At 41.1% G+C, this 23873-nt stretch overlaps 1 pseudogene; it reads left to right on the forward strand.

The window, feature by feature from the left end:
* Positions 1-1517: 1517 nt before the first annotated feature.
* On the forward strand, positions 1518-23704 carry LOC109891089 (adenosylhomocysteinase-like; annotated as a pseudogene).
* Positions 23705-23873: the final 169 nt, after the last annotated feature.

Here is a 23873-nt window from a genome sequence, read left to right on the forward strand (position 1 = left end):
CCTGTCTTAGTGTTTTGTATTTCACCAGATAGGCTGTATAGGTTTTCACGTTCCGTTTGTTGTTTTGTATTTCGTGTTTATTCGTTCATTAAACATGAATCTAACTAACCACGCTGCATTTTGGTCCGACTCTCCTTCGACGGAAGAAAGCCGTAACAGTGTGTATGCACAGCCCTGTCAATGCATTTGATTGTTTGCATAAAACCTTAATGCTTATATTAAAAGCTGTGTATTTAGGTTGCGTCAGCTCTTACAATCTCCATTTAAATCTAATATACTTCAAGGTATCATTTTGGGTAACACTTCCTTTGAAGGTTGCATAACAAAGCATAACACAACAACTCACTCATGTGTTACCTCATTTGAATCATTCATCGTATGGACAGACCTTTTGTAACTTGGTTGAAAATATGCAGTGGTTATGCAACAGGCTTATTCAAAATCATGTCCATACTTGATTTAAGGAGTTTGGTTGACTCTTCCACCTGTAATATGCTGCGGCATCTGAGTTTAATCATGCAATGTGGTTGAGAAGTAATTGGGGGGGGTCCCATTATAGCTAGGTCAGCATTGCTGTTCAACCTCCACACTGCAAACAGTGTTTTACTTTTTCATCCATCGTCTTTGCCAAACTTCTTTCTTGATGTAAAATGCCTCAAGTGCATATAAAACATGTCTGTACATAAATATGTACACATCCACATAGAGGCAATGTTGATTTTTAAACCCTCCCCGTAGGTTGTTTTTAAAGGGAATTTCATGACTGGAATGGAAATCTATGGTCAATCAAACAATGTTTCATCATGACACACAGCCAGTTTGAGGTTATATCATGAATGGGGTGTTGCAGTTCAAATGTGTCATGTGATTTCCTCATGAATTATAAACCCATTTATCAAACACAGAATACCTAAAAGGGGATATAATTAAATAGAACACTTATCATAGACCTACTACATTAAATTATGTATAAGGGGATTGTGGAACTGAAGGTAGGCATGTCGTGATTTGTTTTTGGTTATTACTATGTAATAGTAGTGCTATAAAACACATGTTTATTGTCACATACACCAGATAGGTGTAGTGAAATGTGTTGTTTTACTGGGTCCGTACTAGTAAGGCACCTCTGGAACAAATTAGGGTTATGTGCCATGCTCAAGGGCACAGACAGATTTTTCACCTTGTCAGCTTAGGTATTCGAACCAGCAACCTTTCAGTTACTGGCACAATACTCTTGCAACTAGGCTAACTGCCACCCAATTATTAACTATTCAATAAAAGAGGTTGTGGTATGAAACTGTTTTTGGCTGCCACTCTCTGTGGCTAAGAGCCAGTTCGTTTTGCATGGTCCTTTACCCCGGGTCGAGATTTTACTTAACGACCAATGAGAATTGTCTTTATTTGCAAACTATTTCCCGTGGCACCGGTCCATGCAAAACGAACTCGCTTTCTTTCGTACGGGGCAGGAACATTCTCAGCCAATTGGAAGCGTAATGTTGAAGTTGGCACGGAGACCTCATGAATATTACAAGCAAGCAAATTGACTGATACTTAAATTCAAGTTCACAAATATTATACCCTCTCTGTCCAAAGCCAGGTAGCAACAACCACACATATCAAGACGGTGACATCAAAAAGAAACCATAATGTCTGAGAAACTTCACTTCAAAGTCGGTCAGTATGAATGTACATTATTTATATTCTTTATCATACAGGCGAGCTTCAAGCCCTTCATTGATTGTGGATTAACGGGTGGCTAACCAGCTAGGCTAATGTCGAGTAACAGATTTTAGACTGCACATTTGGCTAGCTTGGCGCTATTTTAGCTGATTTATATCAAGTGATGGCTAGCTAATCATTGGACAGTCGGCTAACCAGACATCTGCAAATGTGCACTGGCATTTATAAACTTGTATAATCCAGTCCGGACGGAACACGGTCCATTTACCTGCAGGATTTTGTTATTTTTACAAAGCCTTACCCATGCATAACCAGTGACAGCAGTTTTGGCATGCAATTCACATATATGTGGTAGAAGGTAAAGAGTTTTGTTACATCACAGAATAAATCGAGTCGACATGCACCTAACACTTGTCCTCAGTCAATCATGGTTTATTTCAGAAGATTGAACTATGTTCTCGGTGGTTGTAATCCATTTAGTCGAGCATGGTGCTTTCGTTTGTTTTCTGAGCTCGGTACTAAGTTACCTACGTTGTTTTATTTTTCATTTCACCTTATTTAACCAGGTAGGCCAGTTGAGAATAAGTTCTCATTTACAACTGCGACCTGGCCAAGATAAAGCGATGCAGTGCGACAAAAACAACAGTCACACATGGGAAAAACAAACGTACAGTCAATAGCACAATAGAAACATCTATTTACAGTGTGTGCAAATGTAGTAGATTAGGGAGGTAAGGCAATAAATAGGCCATAGTGGCGAAATATTTACAATTTAGCATTAACACTGGAGTGATAGATGTGCAGATGATGATGTGCAAGTCTTTGCAGTGTGTGTCGCCGCCAGTTTTCCTTGATTGACAGGCAGTATGTCACCCTGGAGTCTGGCACAGGCAATGAAGGGAAATATTAGTGTGTTATCTTCCAAAGACAGTACAGTATGAAGCTGCTTCTCCACTGGATAACGCTTGTAGGCTAGCTAAACTCATGCGCATAAACACGTCAGCAGTATAACGCTCGTCTAGCGCCAAACTGCGCATGTGCAGGCTGTCAAATCTAAGGTAGGCTGGGCACACCGAGGTAAAGACAGTTTCAAGTTGAATTTTCAACGGATATTCGCGCTTTCAAACTTCAATAGCTTTCAAGCCACAGTCTCCAAATAAGTGTCATTATGTTGGAAAAATTTCGCACAACATTGCACAGGTCCTATTTTCACGATTTGGACATTAATTTGCTTTCCAAAGCAAATAAACATGTGGAAATGTGAGCAGCATTTTGTATTCCTAGTTGAATTAGTTAGGGAGCATAAACAAAGTACAAACTTTTTTTTACATTCGAATTTCAATAGCTCATTGGTCATGTGACCTAATGACTCAAACAAGGTCCAGAATGTCCACTGACTACCCTTTGATATTGCACACCCTTTAGTTTGTCCATTTTCCTCTCCCAAGATTTTACATGAATTTTTCAAAATGTCAAATTTCAATAGCTCCTTGGTCATGTGACTTTCTGACTTCAAGCAAGGTTCAGAATGTCCACTCAGTGGGCCTACACATTGCACACCTTTTAGTTTGTCCACTTTCATCTCACACATTTTTACATTCATTTTTCAAAATGTAAAATTTCCATAGCTCCTTGGTCATGTGACCTTCTGACACAAACATGGTGCAGAATGTACCCTTCTATATTGCACTCTTGTTTGTGTCACACCCTGACCTTAGTTATCTTTGTTTTCTTTATCATTTTGGTTAGGTCAGGGTGTGACGAGGGTGATATATGTGTTTTTATCCAGTCTAGAGTTTTTGTATGTTTATGGGTTTTTTCCAGTCTAGGTGTTTTTATGTCTATGGTTGCCTAGATTGGTTCTCAATCAGAGGCAGCTGTTTATCGTTGTCTCGGATTGGGGACCATATTTCGGTAGCCATATGCCTTGGATAGTTTGTGGGTTACTGTCTATGTGTAGTTGCCTGTGTCTGCGCTCGTTGTTCATAGCTTCACGTTAGTTTGTTTAAGTGTTCATGAAAAGAAGAATGTATTCTAATCATGCTGCGCTTTGGTCTCTTTACGACAAACGTGACAGTTTGTGTACTGTAAAATCACACGGCGTAACGTACATTTTTCATAGTTTTAAATTTCAATAGCTCCTTGGTCATGTCAATTACACACCTAAGAAGCATGCAGTGGATATACACCCATATTGCATAACCTCTAGTTATGTCTCTTCTATATTCTTGTACATTAATATTAGTTTGACAATTAGGGGGTCCAGTGTTGTGTTTTCTTTAATATTTAGCTATAATAATTGGTAGTTCTAAGTACTTATTTTCCCTGTTTTTTTATTTATTTTTCCACAGTATTTAATAGCGGTACACAATAGGAGAGGGAGACATATCTCCTTTCGTCATTAATATCAACCATAAAGGAAAAGGGCAAAGTACGAGAGTCGTGCTATTAATTGTCCAAAGCAGGGATGGAGAGTGAACTAGTGAGGTAGGCTGCAGTGGGTTTGCTGGTCAATACATCTACTGTATTGACCATGTTTATATACATATACTGTATTGACCATTATACATGTAACCACAGTAATGGTGGCCAGTAAATCAATTAATAAAAATGTAATATTGACAAATTAAACAGAAATTGTAGACCTTTAATCTTTTCCAACATGTCAACAGACACTTAACTTCAAATAAGTATGAAACATTTCAGTGTTAACTTTGTCTTTATCCCTGGTTGATGTACATTTCAGAGCCTCTTCAGTGTGGATGGGGTATAGCATACATTTTCAACAAAGACTGCACTTCCAGTTTGTTCTTTACTCTGTTGAACTATTTTGTCTTCATTCCTAGTTACAGCACATGGAACCACCGTTGGCAAACAAAACAAAGCGTAACACGTTTATAAATAATATCAATGATGAATTAGCCATCCATTGTGTTATATCATAAATTGTCTTACATGCCGTCACTGTTGTCAGAAGATTATTAACATGTTAAATTAAGTTACTAACCCAGTCAGTCTCAGGGCCACATTCAGATTCTTTATCAGTGGCACACATGAAGCAGTTGTTGGCTTTGTTGAACTCTGAAATCAAAGGCATGAACTGAACATATGGCTGTCCGACACAACTACATAAAAATGAAGAATTTACTTTGAATTAAATGTCATTACATACCAGACATTTTTAGTATATCCTCAGCCATTTCTTTTTGCAGTTGCTCCATGTGTCTTTGAAGGTTCCATATAAATTTGGGAGGGGATGTTGGGGAAGTTCTGTGCAACTTCATTGGCCATCTAATTGTCACATAACAGCTAACCATTCATTATTGAAAATATAACTAACAAACCTGCATTACAAAGTCTGAAGGTGTCCTGCTGCATGGTGTGAGTTATTTCCCCTCCTTTACACTTTATGTCCACCCAGTCATCTTTTCCATGGCAGGATCTTCTCATTTTGAAGTATTCTCTTTTTTATGTAAACATAATGGAATTCTGATTAGTTATAGGTAACTGAATACACAAGCCACATTTGTATGCTGTTTTTGTATACTGTTTTCACTATAATCTAGTAGTAATTTAGTAGTAGAGGTAATTTACTTTATACCCCATTCTACACACAGCCTAAATTATAGGCACTGAACCATTTCCAGGACAATAATAAAAGTAGCATATAGGATCCAGCCCTATCACAGAGTGAATACATGTCAAGCGTTTGTAGACTTTACAAAAAAATAATTAATTGACAGTTTCATCAGTACGTGCTTAAAGAAAGTCCTATTACAAAGATCACAGATGACAGTGCCCACCAAATATATGACAATCGAGAATGAATTGTAAGCACCAAAGTGTGTTTGTCAAAATCATATCTGAAAATGTCAGTTTAACATAATACTTCTTTTTTCAATAGCAATTCATGACATATGCAGTTGAGGAATATTCCATGTACCAACACTACATGTAAAACAGACAAGACATTCCCACATACAGTATTTTTTTAAATTTTATTTCACCTTTATTCAACCAGGTGAACAAGTTCTCATTTACAACTGCAACCTGGCCAAGATAAAGCAAAGCAGTGTGACACAAACAACAACACAGAGTTACATATGGAATAAACAAACATACAGTCAATAACACAATAGAAGTATATACAGTGTGTGCAAATGAAGTAAGATTAGGGAGGTAAGGCAATAAATAGGCCGTAGTGGCAAAATAATTACAATTTCGCAAATAAACATTGGAGTGATAATGTGCAGAAGATGAATGTGCAAGTAAAGATACTGGGGTGCAATAAAAATGTAAAAAAAACAATATGGGGATGAGGTAGTTGGATGGGCTATGTACAGGTGCAATGATCTGTAAGCTGCTCTGATACCTGATGCTTAAAGATAGTGAGGGAGATGAGTCTCCAGCTTAAGTGATTTTTGCAATGCGTTCCAGTCATTGGCAGCCGAGAACTGGAAGGAAAGGTGGCCAAATGAGGAGTTGGCTTTGGGAGTGACCAGTGAAATATATCTGCTGGAGCACGTGCTACAGCTGGGTGCTGCTATGGTGACCAGTGAGCTGAGAAGGCGGGGCTTTACCTAGTAAGGACTTATAGATGACCTGGAGCCAGTGGGCTCCAGATTATAAAGCGAGGGCCCGCCAACGAGAGCATACAGGTCGCAGTGGTGGGTAGTATATGGGGCTTTGGTGACAAAACAGATGGCACTGTTATAGACTGCATCCAATTTGCTGAGTAGAGTGTTGGAGGCTATTTTGTAAATTACATCGCCGAAGTCAAGGATCGGTAGGATGGTCAGTTTTACGAGGGTATGTTTGGCAGCATGAGTGAAGGATGCTTTGTTGCGAAATAGGAAGCCGATTTCTAGATTTAATTTTGGATTGGAGATGAATGTTTTAATGTGAGTCTGGAAGGAGAGTTTACAGTCTAACCAGACACCTAGGTATTTGTAGTTGTCCACATATTGTAAGTCAGAACCGTCCAGAGAAGTGATGCTGGGCAGGCGGGCATGTGCGGGCAGCGATCGGTTGAAGAGCATGCATTTAGTTTTACTTGCATTTAAGAGCAGTTGGAGGCTACGGAAGGAGTGTTGTATGGTTAGTTAACACAGTGTCCAAAGAAGGGCCAGAAGTATATAGAATGGAGTCGTCTGCGTAGAGGTGGATCAGAGAATCACCAGTCACAAGAGCGACATTATTGATGTATACAGAGAAGAGTCGACCCTAGAATTGAACCCTGTGGCACCCCCATAGAGACTGCCAGAGGTCCGGACAACAGGCCTTCCGATTTGACACATTGAACTCTATCTGAGAAATAGTTGGTGAACCAGGTGAGGCAGTCATTTGAGAAACCAAGGCTATTGAGTCTGCCGATAAGTTCCTAACTTCCCTGAAAAGTTGCATATCGCAACTTAGATGCTAATGGTTCTGCATTTTTTGAATGGGGAATGCCTATTTAAGATGGTTAGGAATGCACTTTCAAAGAATAACCAGGCATCCTCTACTGACGGAATCAGGTCAATATCTTTACAGGATACTGGGTCAGGTTGATTAGAAAGGCCTACTCGCTCAAGTGTTTTAGGGAGCGTTTGACTGTGATGAGGGGTAGTCGTTTGCCCGGTGACCCATTACGGACGCAGGCAATGAGGCAGTGATCGCTGTGATCCTGGTTGAAGACAATAGAGGTGTATTTAGAGGACGGGTTGGTCAGGATGATATCTAAACTCTGAACTACTTATGAACTACTTATGGCTTAGATCCCGCTACCGGGATCGATATGACAACAGCCAGTGAAAGTGCAGGGCGCCAAATTTAAACAACAGAAATCTCATAATTAAAATTCCTCAAACATTTTACACCTTTTTAAATATAAACGTGTTGTTAATCCCACCACAGTGTCCGATTTCAAAAAGGCTTTACGACGAAAGCACACCAAACGATTATGTTAGGTCAGTACCTAGTCACAGAAAAACAGCCATTTTTCCCGCCAAAGAGAGGAGTCACAAAAAGCAGAATTAGAGAGGAAAAAAGCTTTACCAAAAAAGCACACCATGCAATAATCTGAGTACGGCGCTTAGACACTAAAACAAGCCATACAGATATCCGCCATGTTGTGGAGTCAGTAAAAGTCAGAAATAGCGTTGTAAATATTCACTTACCTTTGATCTTCATCAGAATGCACTCCCAGGAATCCCAGTTCCACAATAAATGTTTGTTTTGTTCGATAAAGTCCATTTATGTCCAAATACCTCCTTTTTGTTCGCGCCTTGAGTTCACAAATTCAAATTCACAATGCGGAGGTCAGACGAAAAGTCAAAAAATTCCATTACAGTTCGTAGAAACATGTCAAACGATGTAAAGAATCAATCTTTAGGATGTTTTTAACATAAATCTCCAATAATGTTTCAACCGGATAATTACTTTTGTCTTTAGAAATGCAATGGCACGCAGGTCGCTCTCACGGGAGCACGCGTGATCAGCTCCTGCCAGACACCTGATTGAAAGAGCTCTCATTCCCCCCTCCTTCATAGTAGAAGCATGAAACAAGGTTCTAAAGACTGTTGACAGCTAGTGGAAGCCGTAGGAAGTGCAATATGACCCCATAGACACTGTATATTCGATAGGCAATGAGTTGAAAAACTACAAACCTCACATTTCCCACTTCCTGGTTGGGTTTTGTCTCAGGTTTTTGCCTGCAATATGAGTTCTGTTATACTCACAGACATCATTCAAACAGTTTTAGAAACTTCAGAGTGTTTTCTATCCAAATCTACTAATAATATGCATATCTTAGCTTCTGGGCCTGAGTTGCAGGCAGTTTACTCTGGGCACCTTACTCAATACTGCCCCCCAGCCATAAGATGTTAATGTACAGTATATGAAAGTGATGCTATGAAAAGGATTCTTTCACCTTATCAAGCTCACTCTGACTGACAAATCCCTGCCTATTACTGTGATTTAAAAAGAGCATATGAAACATTGTTTTTCATTAGACCTACCTGTGCGCCTTCCTTTAAGCACCTCTGTTTCGAACACCTCTCCTGTCCTTGATCCATACCACATACAGCCATTTGCGGATCTTTTCAGTGTCCATGTGAAAGATAGTTATTGCGAGGTTAGAAAATGTTTAACACCCCTATGAAATAAAGGCCTGCAAAGCTTACGGACCCATTACGGACACAGGTAATGAGGCAGTGATCGCTGAGATCCTGGTTGAAGACAGCAGAGGTGTATTTAGAGGGCAGATTGGTCAGGCTGATATCTATGAGGGTGTCGTGTTTACGGATTTGCGATTGTACCTGGTAGGTTCCTTGATAATTTGTGTGAGAAAATGAGTTCATCTAGCTTAGATTGTAGGAAGTCCGGGGTGTTAAGCATATCCCAGTTAAGGTCACCTAACAGTACAAACTCTGAAGCTAAATGGGGGGCAATTAATTCACATATGGTGTCCAGGGCACAGCTGGGGGCTGAGGGGGGTCTATAACAAGCGGCGACAGTGAGAGACTTAACTGAATGGTATGGTGGATTTTTATTAGTAGAAGCTCAAACTGTTTGGGCACAGACCTGTATAGCATGACAGAACTCTGTATGCTATCTCTGCAGTAGATTGCAACTCCACCCCCTTTGGCAGTTCTATCTTGGCGGAAAAGTTGTAGTTGGGGATGGAAATTTCAGATTTTTTTTTTCTTCCTTAGCCAGGATTCAGACACGGCTAGGACATTAGGGTTAGTGGAGTGTGCTAAAGCAGTGAATTAAACAAATTTAGGGAGGAGGCTTCTGATGTTAACATGCATGAAACCCATTGCATTTCAGCAACCAACAACCCAATGTTTATATCCCAGGACAAATTAGCTAGCAACAGCAGGCTAGCTAGCTCAATTGCCATAAATGTTTAATGCTTTTCGACCTGTCCCCAAATGTAATATAATTGGTTGTTTGTTTTGATATTTCATCCTGCGTGTCCTGATCGTGTCTGGTGTGGGGGTACAAAATCAACATGCGCACATCTGGTTTGGTCAGCATGTAAGCCTGTTGTTCACTCTATGGACTTGTATTGTGATTTGTTAATTATAGAACTCCCCCTCGATAAACCAGAACATGTTTACCCAAACGGGGAGTGTTGCACAGTCCAATTCCTTTTCATTTGTGAGTAGGCCTATATTCCTTGCCAAACATTCATCACTCCAGAGCACAATGTTACCCCTGCTGTAGTGTTTCAATCAGTGAAATACTAGAGGATATTTGCTGAGTAACTATTTGGCCCTGAACTTGCCAAACTTGACATGTAGTGATGTAGTACTTGGGGGTGGTGTCCTGGGGGAGAAGTTACAAAGCCAGAGGAGTAGCAGCGTCTTCATCACAGTGGGGTGCTTATTTGGTTTGGTTTATAGCAGAGTTTCAGCCACTCGCTGTTCTACGGCTTGAATGTCATATGTTGATTTGATTCCTGAGTAGCACTGCTCCAGTTTTCATCTGCACAGTGTGACTGCTAAGAAATTGCCTGAAACGTGGCCATTATGTGTGAAACAAGTGTTGGAAAGCTCTTCACACTTCAGTTGTCAACGACAATAGTTCGATTTTCAAGGAATTTGTGATCATAGGCCAAGAATGTATAACTTGCTTCACTAAAGTTAACTTTACCTTGTTTCAACTCAAGACATGACTATCCGTCTATGTTGGTATTTAAGCTAAGGTAACTGAGCTATAGGTGATATCTCTGCGCTTATCCCTCGTCAGTATTATGGAATAATTATAATATTAAGGTACAATTTTAATGGAGAAGGCTGATCCGAGAGCAGCGCTGCCTTTCATTTGATCCTATTAGTTTTGACACATGCCTCGACGACGCACTTAGTGAACATTTCTCTGAGTGGTGTTTTTGGAAACACATGTTACATCTTCGGAAGGATGCATCCTTTACACTCGCAAGCCTAAGTTCCATCGCTATCGGAAACCAGGCCCTGGTGTGCACTCAAAAGTCTGTATTATTGTCCTATTGCCTGGGTTGCATTCATTTGGTACAATTGGTATAGTGTTTTAAAATGGAATATGAAAATGAACTTTCCCAATTGGTAGTGCCTGCTTTGTTAAAACATTTTTTTTATCCTGCTTCATCCTCACTGAATGCATCCATTGGGTCTGATGCCATTGCAAAGCGCTCATCAACCCTGATTCTCACGCTCCTCTCTCATTGCAGTCTATGCCTGAAAGGGGATGACCGACGAGGAGTATGTGTGGTGCATTGAGCAGACCATCTACTGGAAGGACGGCCAGCCCCTCAACATGATCCTGGATGACAGCGGCAACCTCACCACAAGAAGTACCCCATACTGCTGTCAGGTATGGGACCTAGCTATCTCTGACTTACAACTCTCAGGGCCTCAGGCCTCTCATACTGCTGCTTAATTAAAGAAGCAGGGCACCATATTGCTGCAAACATTGAAGGGCTAAGGAGGACAGTGGTATTCACATGTCCCAATTCGCTCCCTCCCCCTTGGCCCTAACTGGATCCGAAGGGTACTGAAGTGAAATACCGTGTAGTAGTAGAGCTCCCATTTTGCTTTTGCCTTACAAAAATGTAAACATGAGGTTTGATATTTAGCCAATGCCCCTGCATTTGACTTGTCACAGTTATTTGTCATAATCATTTACCTTATCCGGTCAAGCCTTTGTTGGTTTGCCTTTTTGTTCAGCTGTGTGGCAAGTTAAGTTTGATTTTCGGGTGTGTTGCATCCTGTAAGAGCTTTTAAAGGAATGACTGTTACATCCAGAGCAAAGCATTAAAGGGGAAGTTCAGTATTTAGCTTGATGTTTTATATTGGCTGGGAGACTAATCCATGGTTTCTATTTTCTTTAAACAGCAAAGACACACTTTAGCCAGCAATCTAAATAAATGAGTGATGGGGTAACCGTGCAATGTAAAAGTGGTTTACTTTATGCCCCAATGCGAAACACTAGAGGTATTTTAATAGGCACAGCCTTTCCACACTAGTCCTGTACACTAGTACTCTCAGATCTAATTTAGTGTGGTTCAGCTATGGAAATATGCCTTCCCCAAATTGCAAGGGTGATACTGCTTTGATTGTCAGCAGGGCTGTACTTCTCAGTCTTGTACACTAGGTGGCGGCATTACTCCAGAGTCAATACTGAGAACTGCGGATGAACTTAAGGTGCTTGGTAAGCAACATGCAGCAGGAACTCTTAACTTTAAACACAGTCCCTTGGGAATGATGTTCCTAAGGAGGGAAGTCTTAACTCCTGTTTGAAATGTTAACCTGACATTCATATTAGCCTGATCTCTTCTCAGAGAACTAAGGCCCTGATAATTTTGTGACCTTTATGATGGTGCCACCTACCACATGTGGATGCCATTTAAAAAAAGTGCTAATTAAAGATTGTCAAATTGTCTCCTTTGGGAATCAATGTGTCTGAGGGGACCACCACAGTGGTGCACAACCTGTACAAGATGATGAAGAACGGCGAGCTCAAGGTCCCAGGTCAATGACTCAGTCACCAAGGTAGACCCCATCATCCTCCCTTAGTAGGGCCATGCTTGACTCATCAGTTCTTAAAGTGCCATAAAATAATGAGTAAGCAGCGGTATTGACTCCCTCTCTATAGATCATTTCTCTCTCTCTCCCTCCAGAGCAAGTTCGACAAACTGTATGGCTGCAGAGAGTCTCTGATTGACGGGATCAAGCGGGCCACCGACGTGATGATTGATGGAAAGGTGGCGGTTGTTGACGGCTACGGTGACGTTGTCAAGGGCTGCATCCAGGCCCTCCGTGGGTTCGGTGCCCGCGTCATCGTCACAGAGGTGGACCCCATCAATGTCCTGCAGGCTGCCGTGGAGGGTCTGGATCCGTTTTAGTTTGATTATGTTATTGTTCAGATTTAATTTACATTCTCAAAATATTATTGGAGATTTGTTATAGGTGTGCATTCAGTTATCTTGGGTGCCTAGCAAATATGATCTGAAGAATTTGTTTTAAGTTGAAGGCCATTTATAATTGCTGTACATAATATGCAAACATTTTCTGTTTGACCCCATGTCATTTGTTCACTGCAGCAGAGGTAGTATCAAGCTCAAGTGTAAAAGCAATGTTGTACATTGCTTTTGTGTAGTATTTAATTGGCTTTTGTGATTGTTGTAGGATATGAAGTCACCACCATGGAGGAGGCTTGCAAGGAGGGGAACATCTTTGTGACCACCACTGGCTGTGAGGACATCCTTTTGGGCAAGTAGGTATAATTTTGGAGTCCAGTAGAACACCATGCAACCCATGTTAAACACTGTCTGATCAGAAGTACACGCAGTCAAGTTGGGCTAACCCCATTTAATCGCTTGTTTGGGCAATAGGCTGTTGGACGAGCAGTCGCAAATAGATTGTTTTTGTACATGGCACACAAGACACCTGTCTGATTTGCTCCTGTCTCTTTGGACTAACCCATTGTGGAGGCCACGGGGATGACACGGTCCAATAAGAAGAGTGTGGCTAAGTTGCACAAGTTCTGTCTCTCTCAGAATTTGTTCTCCCGCCATTTTGTCCACATTCATTGTTTCATAACTTAATCGTGTGAATTGTTTGCCCTTTTATTGTTAGTCTATCAATTCCCCATTACATAGATCACCAGTAGTACATTGTTTCATTCCATTTATGAGTTCTCAATTTATTAATGATATTTATTTTTGGAGCGCTCCTGTCAGTGTTGAGTAAGGACACGGACCTGATTACGCATATAGAAGTAGGTCTATGCCACCTGGCCTGCACGCAAGTGTAGACCTATATGTTTGCACATTTGGGACATCTGTCTTAACTCAAGACCACTAATGACGAGTGGCGCTTCTTAAAGTAATTTTTTCTTCACTTCAAACCACAAGTAAACCAAGTCTGTTTATAGAATCCATTGAGAATGACAGTAGTTCAATGTACTTGAGCAATATTTCCATCTCTCTCCCTTTCGATAACCACTGCATGAAAGGGGAAAAATGTCATGCTCTGATCCAGGTGAAACGCCATAAAATACCTGATTTACTTCTTATCCCTTGCACAAATAGCCTACAGCTGTGTCTGCCCTGAGCTCACTGGATACGAGGGCCTAGAATATTTTATACAATGCTGCACGTTTCCTAGCGAAAGGTTCGGGCCGGACCAAGTCAATACGTTTTTTTGCAGACAGGCCATGTGTTGCAAATATGTTTTATTTTATTTTTTATATAGGATTTATTTTTATTTTTTTATAGGCTTTTTTATATCTGCAGGCTGCAATGTTTTTATTTGTTTACTTTATGTAGGCTATTTCTACATGGATGGCAATAGAAGTAACTTTTAGATTTGTCACTATCATTTAGATATACTTTTTTTTATTAACCGCATGACAATGACACTTAGAAATGTCCTTGTTTTTCCATGAAAACATGCATGAAATGAATAGGAAATGTAGTCAAGACGTTGACAAGGTTATAAATCATTATTTTTTATTGAAATAATAATTGTGTCCTTCAAACTTTGCTTTCGTCAAAGAATCTTCCATTTGCAACAATTACAGCCTTGCAGACCTTTGGCATTCAAAGTGTCAATTTGTTGTGGTAATCTGAAGAGATTTCACCCCATGCTTCCTGACGCACCTCCCACAAGTTGGATTGGCTTGATGGGCACTTCTTACGTAAAGCTGCTCCCACAACAGCTCAATAGGGTTGGGATCTGGTGACTGTGCTGGCCACTCCATTATAGACATTATAACAGCTGACTGCTTCTTCCCTAAATAGTTCTTACATAGTTTAGAGCTGTGCTTTGGGTCATTGTCCTGTTGTAGGAGGAAATTGGTTCCAATTAAGCGCCGTCCACAGAGTATGGCATGGCGTTGAAAAATGGAGCGATAGCTTTCCTTCTTCAAGATCCCTTTTACGCTGTATAAATCTCCCACTTTACCACCACCAAAGCACACCATCACATTGCCTCCACCATGCTTGACACTCCAGCATCTTAATTTTTTCTGCGTCTCACAAATGTTTGTCTTTGTGATCCAAACACCTCAAACTTAGATTTGTCTGTCCATAATACTTTTTTCCAATCTTCCACTGTTCAGTGTCTGTGTTCTTTTGCCCATCTTAATCTTTTATTTCTATTGACCAGTCTGAGAAATAACTTTTTCTTTGCAACTCTGCCTAGAAGGCCAGCATCCCAGAGTCGTCTCTTCACTGTTGACGTTGAGACTGGTGTTTTGCAGGTACTGTCTCTCCTTTTCTGGGGAGTTTCCCATTGCTTGGAAAGCAGCCACGGTTCGTCCTTATTTAAAGGGGTAGATAAATCTGATCCTAACTGTTATAGGCCTGTTTGTTGACAAGTTTTTCCAACACTTTTGATAATCAACTGACTGGCTTTCTTGATGTCTATACTATTCTCTCAGATATGCAATCTGGTTTCTGCTCAGGTTATGGATGTGTCACTGCAACCTTAAAAGGTCCTCAATGATGTCACCATTGCCCTTAATTCTAAGCAAATTGTGCTGTTATTTTTTTGACTTGGCCAAAGCTTTTGATAAGGTAGTCCATTCCATTCTTGTGGACCGGCTAAGGAGTATTGGTGTCTGATGGGTCTTTGGGCTGGTTAGCTAACTACCTCGCTCAAAGAGTGCAGTGTATAAAGTCCGAATCTGCTGTCAGCCACTGGCTGATTCCAAGGGAGTACCCTAAGGCTCGATCCTAGGCCCCACTCTTTTCTCAATTTACATCAACAACATAGCTCAGGCAATAGGAAGCTCTCTCATCCATTTATTTGCTGATGATAGTCTTTTACTCAGCTGTCCCCTCCCCGGATTTTACGTTAATTGCCCTACAACAAAGCTTTCTTGGTGTCCAACAAGCTTTCTCTACCCTTTAAACTTGTTCTGAACACCTCCAAAACAAAGGTCATGTGGTTTGATAAGACGAATGCCCCTCCTCCCACAGATGTTATTACTAAAGCTTGAGGTAGTCACCTCATACAAGTACTTGGTAGTATGGCTAGATGGTACACTGTCCTTCTCTCAGCACATATCAAAGCTGCAGGCCAAAGTTAAATCTAGACTTGGTTTTCTCTATTGTAATCTCTCCTCTTTCACCCCAGCTGCCAAACTGTAAACTGGTCATCTCTGTATACTTGTCCCAAGACTCACTGGTTGATGCTTATTTATAAAACCCTCTTAGGCCTCACTCCCCCCTGTCTGAGACATCTACTGCAGCCCTCATCCTTCACATACAACACCCGTTCTGCCAGTCACATTCTGTTAAAGGTCCCCAAAGCACACACATCTCTGGGTCGCTCCTCTTTTCAGTTCGCTGCAGCTAGCGACTGGAACAAGCTGCAACAAACACTCAAACTGGACAGTTTTATCTCAATCTCTTCATTCAAAGACTCAATAATGGACACTCTTACTGATAGTTGTGGCTGCTTTGTGTGATGTATTGTTGTCTCTGCCTTGCTCTTTGTGCTGTTTTCTGTGCCCAATAATGTGTGTACCATGTTGTGTTGCTACCATGCTGTCTTGTCATGTGTTGCTGCCTTGCTATGTTGTCTTAGGTCTCCATTTATGTAGTGTTGTGTTCTCTCTTGTTGTGATGTGTGTTTTTGTCCTATATTTATATTGTATTTATTTTTTATCCCAGGCCCCCTTCCCCGCAGGAGGCCTTTTTGCCTTTTGTTAGGCTGTCATTGTAAATAAGAATTAGTTCTTAACTGACTTGCCTAGTTAAATTTAAGGTACAAAAAGATATATGTGAGGTGTCTTTCTCAAACTAGACACTCTATTGTACTTGTCCTCTTTCCCAGTTGAATTAATGAATGCACTGTTGTTCTCCCCAGACACTTTGAGCAAATGAAAGACGACTCCATCGTTTGCAACATCGGATACTTCGACTGTGAGATTGACCTGAACTGGCTCAACGCCAACTCCGCTGAGAAGATCAACATCAAGCTGCAGGTTGGACTAACGCCCCCCCCTCCCACTTCCTGCCCAAAAAGGTGAGCCATTTATAAGAGAAGCAACGTAAATGCATTTGTCTTTTCATCATTAGATTGACACACCTGTATTCTGTAGCTATTTAGTTGTGAGTATCCTATATATGCTTTTTTTCACAACCTGTAAAGAGTTCTAGGTTTTATATGCCTGCAAGTCTGTACAGTTTAATAGGAAAAAAATGTGGTGTCACTGTATTCTGAAATTGACCCCACTAACTCCTGGTTGAAATACAGTGGGGCAAAAAAGTATTTAGTCAGCCACCAATTGTGCAAGTTCTCCCACTTAAAAAGATGAGGCCTGTAGTTTTCATCATAGGTACACTTCGACTATGACAGACAAAATTAGAAAAAAAAATCCAGAAAATCACATTGTAGGATTTTTAATGAATTTATTTGCAAATTATGGTGGAAAATAAGTATTTGGTCAATAACAAAAGTTTATCTCAATACTTTGTTATATACCCTTTGTTGGCAATGACAGAGGTCAAATGTTTTCTGTAAGTCTTCACAAGGCTTTCACACTCTGTTGCTGGTATTTTGGCCCATTTCTCCATGCAGATCTCCTCTAGAGCAGTGATGTTTTGGGGCTGTTGCTGGGCAACACGGACTTTCAACTCCCTCCAAAGATTTTCTATGGGGTTGAGATCTGGAGACTGGCTAGGCCACTCCAGGACCTTGAAATGCTTCTTACGAAGCCACTCCTTCGTTGCCCGGGCGGTGTGTTTGGGATCATTGTCATGCTGAAAGACCCAGCCACGTTTCATCTTCAATGCCCTTGCTGATGAAAGGAGGTTTTCACTCAAAATCTCACGATACATGGCCCCATTCATTCTTTCCTTTACACGGATCAGTCGTCCTGGTCCCTTTGCAGAAAAACAGCCCCAAAGCATGAATTTTCCACCCCCATGCTTCACAGTACACCTCCTCCCAGCTGCCCACTGCACTGAAGATAGGAAACACTGTCACCACTGATAAATCCACCATAATTGAGAATTTCAATAAGCATTTTTCTACGGCTGGCCATGCTTTCCACCTGGCTACTCCTACCCCGGACAACAGCACTGCACCCCCAACAGCAACTCGCCCAAGCCTTCCCCATTTCTCCTTCTCCCAAATCCATTCAGCTGATGTTCTGAAAGAGCTGCAAAATCTGGACCCCTACAAATCAGCCGGGCTAGACAATCTGGACCCTTTCTTTCTAAAATTATCTGCCGAAATTGTTGCCACCCCTATTACTAGCCTGTTCAACCTCTCTTTCGTGTCGTCTGAGATTCCCAAAGATTGGAAAGCAGCTGCGGTCATCCCCCTCTTCAAAGGGGGGGACACTCTTGACCCAAACTGCTACAGACCTATATCTATCCTACCGTGCCTTTCTAAGGTCTTCGAAAGCCAAGTCAACAAACAGATTACCGACCATTTCGAATCTCACCATACCTTCTCTGCTATGCAATCTGGTTTCAGAGCTGGTCATGGGTGCACCTCAGCCACTCTCAAGGTCCTAAACGATATCTTAACCGCCATCGATAAGAAACATTACTGTGCAGCCGTATTCATTGATCTGGTCAAGGCTTTCGACTCTGTCAATCACCATATCCTCATCGGCAGACTCGACAGCCTTGGTTTCTCAAATGATTGCCTCGCCTGGTTCACCAACTACTTCTCTGATAGAGTTCAGTGTGTCAAATCGGAGGGTCTGCTGTCCGGACCTCTGGCAGTCTCTATGGGGGTGCCACAGGGTTCAATTCTTGGACCGACTCTCTTCTCTGTATACATCAATGAGGTCGCTCTTGCTGCTGGTGAGTCCCTGATCCACCTCTACGCAGACGACACCATTCTGTATACTTCCAGCCCTTCTCTGGACACTGTGTTAACAACCCTCCAGGCAAGCTTCAATGCCATACAACTCTCCTTCCGTGGCCTCCAATTGCTCTTAAATGCAAGTAAAACTAAATGCATGCTCTTCAACCGATCGCTGCCTGCACCTACCCGCCTGTCCAACATCACTACTCTGGACGGCTCTGACTTAGAATACGTGGACAACTACAAATACTTAGGTGTCTGGTTAGATTGTAAACTCTCCTTCCAGACCCATATCAAACATCTCCAATCCAAAGTTAAATCTAGAATTGGCTTCCTATTTCGCAACAAAGCATCCTTCACTCATGCTGCCAAACATACCCTTGTAAAACTGACCATCCTACCAATCCTCGACTTTGGCGATGTCATTTACAAAATAGCCTCCAATACCCTACTCAACAAATTGGATGCAGTCTATCACAGTGCAATCCGTTTTATCACCAAAGCCCCATATACTACCCACCATTGCGACCTGTACGCTCTCGTTGGCTGGCCCTCGCTTCATACTCGTCGCCAAACCCACTGGCTCCATGTCATCTACAAGACACTGCTAGGTAAAGTCCCCCCTTATCTCAGCTCGCTGGTCACCATAGCATCTCCCACCTGTAGCACACGCTCCAGCAGGTATATCTCTCTAGTCACCCCCAAAACCAATTCTTTCTTTGGCCGCCTCTCCTTCCAGTTCTCTGCTGCCAATGACTGGAACGAACTACAAAAATCTCTGAAACTGGAAACACTTATCTCCCTCACTAGCTTTAAGCACCAACTGTCAGAGCAGCTCACAGATTACTGCACCTGTACATAGCCCACCTATAATTTAGCCCAAACAACTACCTCTTTCCCAACTGTATTTAATTTTAATTTATTTATTTATTTTGCTCCTTTGCACCCCATTATTTTTTTATTTCTACTTTGCACATTCTTCCATTGCAAAACTACCATTCCAGTATTTTACTTGCTATATTGTATTTACTTTGCCATCTTGGCCTTTTTTGCCTTTACCTCCCTTCTCACCTCATTTGCTCACATTGTATATAGACTTGTTTATACTGCATTATTGACTGTATGTTTGTTTTTACTCCATGTGTAACTCTGTGTCGTTTTATCTGTCGAACTGCTTTGCTTTATCTTGGCCAGGTCGCAATTGTAAATGAGAACTTGTTCTCAACTTGCCTACCTGGTTAAATAAAGGTAAAATAAATAAATAAATAAACAGTAGGTATGGTGTTCTTTGGATGCAACTCAGCATTCTTTGTCCTCCAGTTGAGTTTTTACCAAAAGTTATATTTTGGTTTCATCGGACCATATGACATTCTCCCAATCTTCTTCTGGATCATCCAAATGCTCTCTAGAAAACTTCAGACGGGCCTGGACATGTACTGGCTTAAGCAGGGGGACACGTCTGGCACTGCAGGATTTGAGTCCCTGGCGGCGTAGTGTGTTACTGATGGTAGGCTTTGTTACTTTGGTCCCAGCTCCCTGCAGGTCATTCACTAGGTCCCCCCGTGTGGTTCTGGGATTTTTGCTCACCGTTCTTGTGATCATTTTGACCCCACGGGGTGAGATCTTGCGTGGAGCCCCAGATCGAGGGAGATTATCAGTGGTCTTGTATGTCTTCCATTTCTTAATAATTGCTCCCACAGTTGATTTCTTCAAACCAAGCTGCTTACCTATTGCAGATTCAGTCTTCCCAGCCTGGTGCAGGTCTACAATTTTGTTTCTGGTGTCCTTTGACAGCTCTTTGGTCTTGGCCATAGTGGAGTTTGGAGTGTGACTGTTTGAGGTTGTGGACAGGTGTCTTTTATACTGATAACAAGTTCAAACAGGTGCCATTAATACAGGTAACGAGTTGAGGACAGAGGAGCCTCTTAAAGAAGAAGTTACAGGTCTGTGAGAGCCAGAAATCTTGCTTGTTTGTAGGTGACCAAATACTTATTTTCCACCATAATTTGCAAATAAATTCATTAAAAATCCTACAATGTGATTTTCTGGATTTTTTCTTCTCATTTTGTCTGTCATAGTTGAAGTGTACCTATGATGAAAATTACAGGCCTCTCTCATCTTTTTAAGTGGGAGAACTTGCACAATTGGTGGCTGACTAAATACTTTTTTGCCCCACTGTATATTATATGATGTCTTGTGACTATTCAAAGAAATTGAAACTAGGCTGAATGGGAATAATGGCTTTGATTAACCCTGTAATAGGTAGCCGAAATGAGGCTCTTTGTACTTGAGGCTGAAATTGAGCACTGCGCAGTCATTTTAAATTGAGTGACACATGGGTTGTGGTGAACATCTTAAGGCCTTTAACTGAAGCCATACACTCAGAGCTGAGCGCAAGAGATATGCTTGTGGGAAGTTGGGAACAAAGCCAGGGATGGTTCGAGGTCAGTCTATTGCCTTTAGAATGTAGTTTTATTTATTTATTTATTTATTTAGTTTAAGAGTACATGGTCTGTCAAACATAAGAACCACCACTGATATGCCTCATTCTTTTCCTGCTCGACCTGTTCAGCCTTTTTTGACAGCTCCTTTTTTAATTATGTCTGTTCTTGAGACTGGCATTGAGACCAGTTTTGGCATTTTTCCTGCGATTTTGACCTAACTGCTTGGGCGCAACCAAGTATGTTTTTGTTTTCAGGGGAAAATGTGATTTGCGTGACGATTGAACCCATTACAATAAGTGTAAGAAAACTTTATTCTGAATTTGACTTGTAATGTCCTTTTTCTCTTCTTTCTGCAGCTGGATGAGGAGGTGGCTACCGCCCATCTCGACAAGCTCGGCGTCAAGCTGACTAAGCTGTCAGATAAGCAGCCAAATACCTGGACTTAACTGCGAAGGACCCTTCAAGCCCGACCACTACCACTATTGAAAAGTTTGTCAGATAGGTGGCCAAGCAGCGGCCCAGAGTCATGGTGCAGTCTGGAGGTGGTGTGGTGGTGCATGGACATGTGGGTCTGGGTAGGGGAAGATTCCCAGGAGTCTTCTGGTGGCTAGGACATTTTTGCTAATGCCCTGCTTCAACTTGCATTCAAATTTTCTTGCCCACTGTATGCACTTGCCTTTAGATTCTAACCAGAGCTCCATTGCCTTTCAAGTAACAAGTGCTAAATGGCTTCTAAAGGCCCCAATCTTGTTATAGATTGCATTCCCTCTTTAAAAGCCTGATTTATTTTTAGTTGAAAGCCCCAATCCCTGTACTATTCAGGTTTACATATACAATGTAGTGGCTAATATGGCAATAAGTGCTGGTTTCATATTGTCTTAAGGAAAATCCACCAAAGTACCACCAAAGCAGTTCTTGCCTGGCTTCAAGTATACTTACTCAGTTCCAGAACATCTGTAGTGACTTCCCTATTCTGTTTTTATTTAGCTTTATCTTGCCAGTGTTGTGAACTGTGAGAGAATGGGGTGTGGTCAGGTCAACTATACTGCCATGTTTTGCGGTTACATCATGTATATCTCAAGTGTTGCATTTCATACAGGAGTTGTACTATTGTGAAATGTGATTCTCTTTTATTTACTTTTGTTCGATTGCTGCATGGCAAATGCAATGCAAGAGTTGAAATAATGCAATTGTGGCAGCAATGCAGAGGGCAACTCCACGCAACCTGCCGGACCCCTCAATTGAAAATGACAGATTCTGCCAGGACACTTCATTACTGCAATTTGTCTGCCTTTTGCTTAAGTCTATTCCAAACAGGTGAAAATTGCCATGTTTGAACCAAACTGGAATTATGCAAAGCTATTCGTTGGTGGATTGCGTGGATGAACGCTATTAATTCAAATTTACACTGCAATCTCCCATCAACTTAGAGATTTTGCTTTTGATTCAATGCTACTTGGCTCCAGAGGATCCATCAGCTAATTGAATAATTTTTCTCCGTTATTGGCACCAACTCAGTGGCCTGGTTAGTGTCCGCCCTGAGATTGGAAGGTTGTGAGTTTCATCCCTCGCCGAGTCATACCAAAGACTGTATAAATGGGACCGGATGCTTCTCTGCTTGGAACTCACCATTAAGACTATAGATTGGAAGGCCCTGCAATAGACTAACGTCCTGTCGAGGAGGTGTATTTCTGCATCAAGCTGCCTCGTGCTACAGAAATATGAACTGTTCCGGATCGCGCAGGGCTTGCTTACCTTTGTTATTCCTTGTACTTGTCTCCAAGCCAACTCAACATACTATGAAGAACTCTACAGTATGCGTTACAAGCATTTGGGTTTGAATGTTAGTCAAGAAAAGGTATGAAGAAATAATTTTAAGGCATGAATCGTGACCTACAGTCTGCTTAATGCTGGTTTATTAAATGTTTCATTACTTTGTCAATCAACTTGTTCGCAATATAAATTATCAATATGGACCTTTAAAAAAAATAAAAAATACTTTGAGGTCATTTTGACCCCAGCTAAAATAACTTATTTTTTGTGCATATAAAAATCAGCCCCTGGTATAAATACTGCAACACAGAACTCTGATACTCAATCTACACCCACAGCTGTATTGGTGCGTATTCTCTAAAAGGTAGTCGTTCTTGTAAAAATCTAAACCCAGGTTTCTCTAGAGACATTAAGTTATCCATGCCACCCTAGGGTGAAGGGGGACCTTTATACAGTTCATCTGCAGATATGGCACATCTTATGTACACACCTATGGTAATAACTAGGTAAGACCGTGTACAAAATCAATATTACCTTACATACAGTGTACAAAACATTAAGAACACCAGCTCTTTCCATGAGACTGATCAGGTCAGCTACAGGTTAATATTGGTTCATTATTTGGCAGGCACTGAACAGATAAATGTGACAACTAGCTAGATGGTTACAGTAGTTGCCTTAGTAACCAAACAAATAGACTTGCTAGTTTAGCTAAGCAAACCATCATCCAACTTTACTATTATGAAAATCTAATTCAACAATGAAGTTAAGGTTTCCAATTTGACTTTTGCTTTCAAAAGAAGTTCAAATAGAACATGTAAGAATGAACTTAGCCATTAAATTACATCATGCAATAGGGAAATAATGCACACTCTAGAATGCCCTTCAAGACAGTCAGAAATTAGTATTCAACAATGCCATGGTATAATCAAAGATGATCTATCTGTGGTAAAATGGTTTTAAATATGCATTGATAAATGATTAAATACACATTTACCTCAACCTTTATAATGGGTACCTTCAATATAAAGTGTTACATGTTGTTTATTTGACCATTTTAAACATCTATCAAAAGACCACGTACATACGAAATTATGCAATTACTGCGTCCAAAACACTGCAGTCGACTGCAGTTACTGCACTTTCAAAACTGCAATCTTTTTTTGTAAGGTTGGGA

Source organism: Oncorhynchus kisutch, linkage group LG1 (assembly GCF_002021735.2).
Source record: "Oncorhynchus kisutch isolate 150728-3 linkage group LG1, Okis_V2, whole genome shotgun sequence".
Taxonomy (NCBI): Eukaryota; Metazoa; Chordata; class Actinopteri; order Salmoniformes; family Salmonidae; genus Oncorhynchus; species Oncorhynchus kisutch.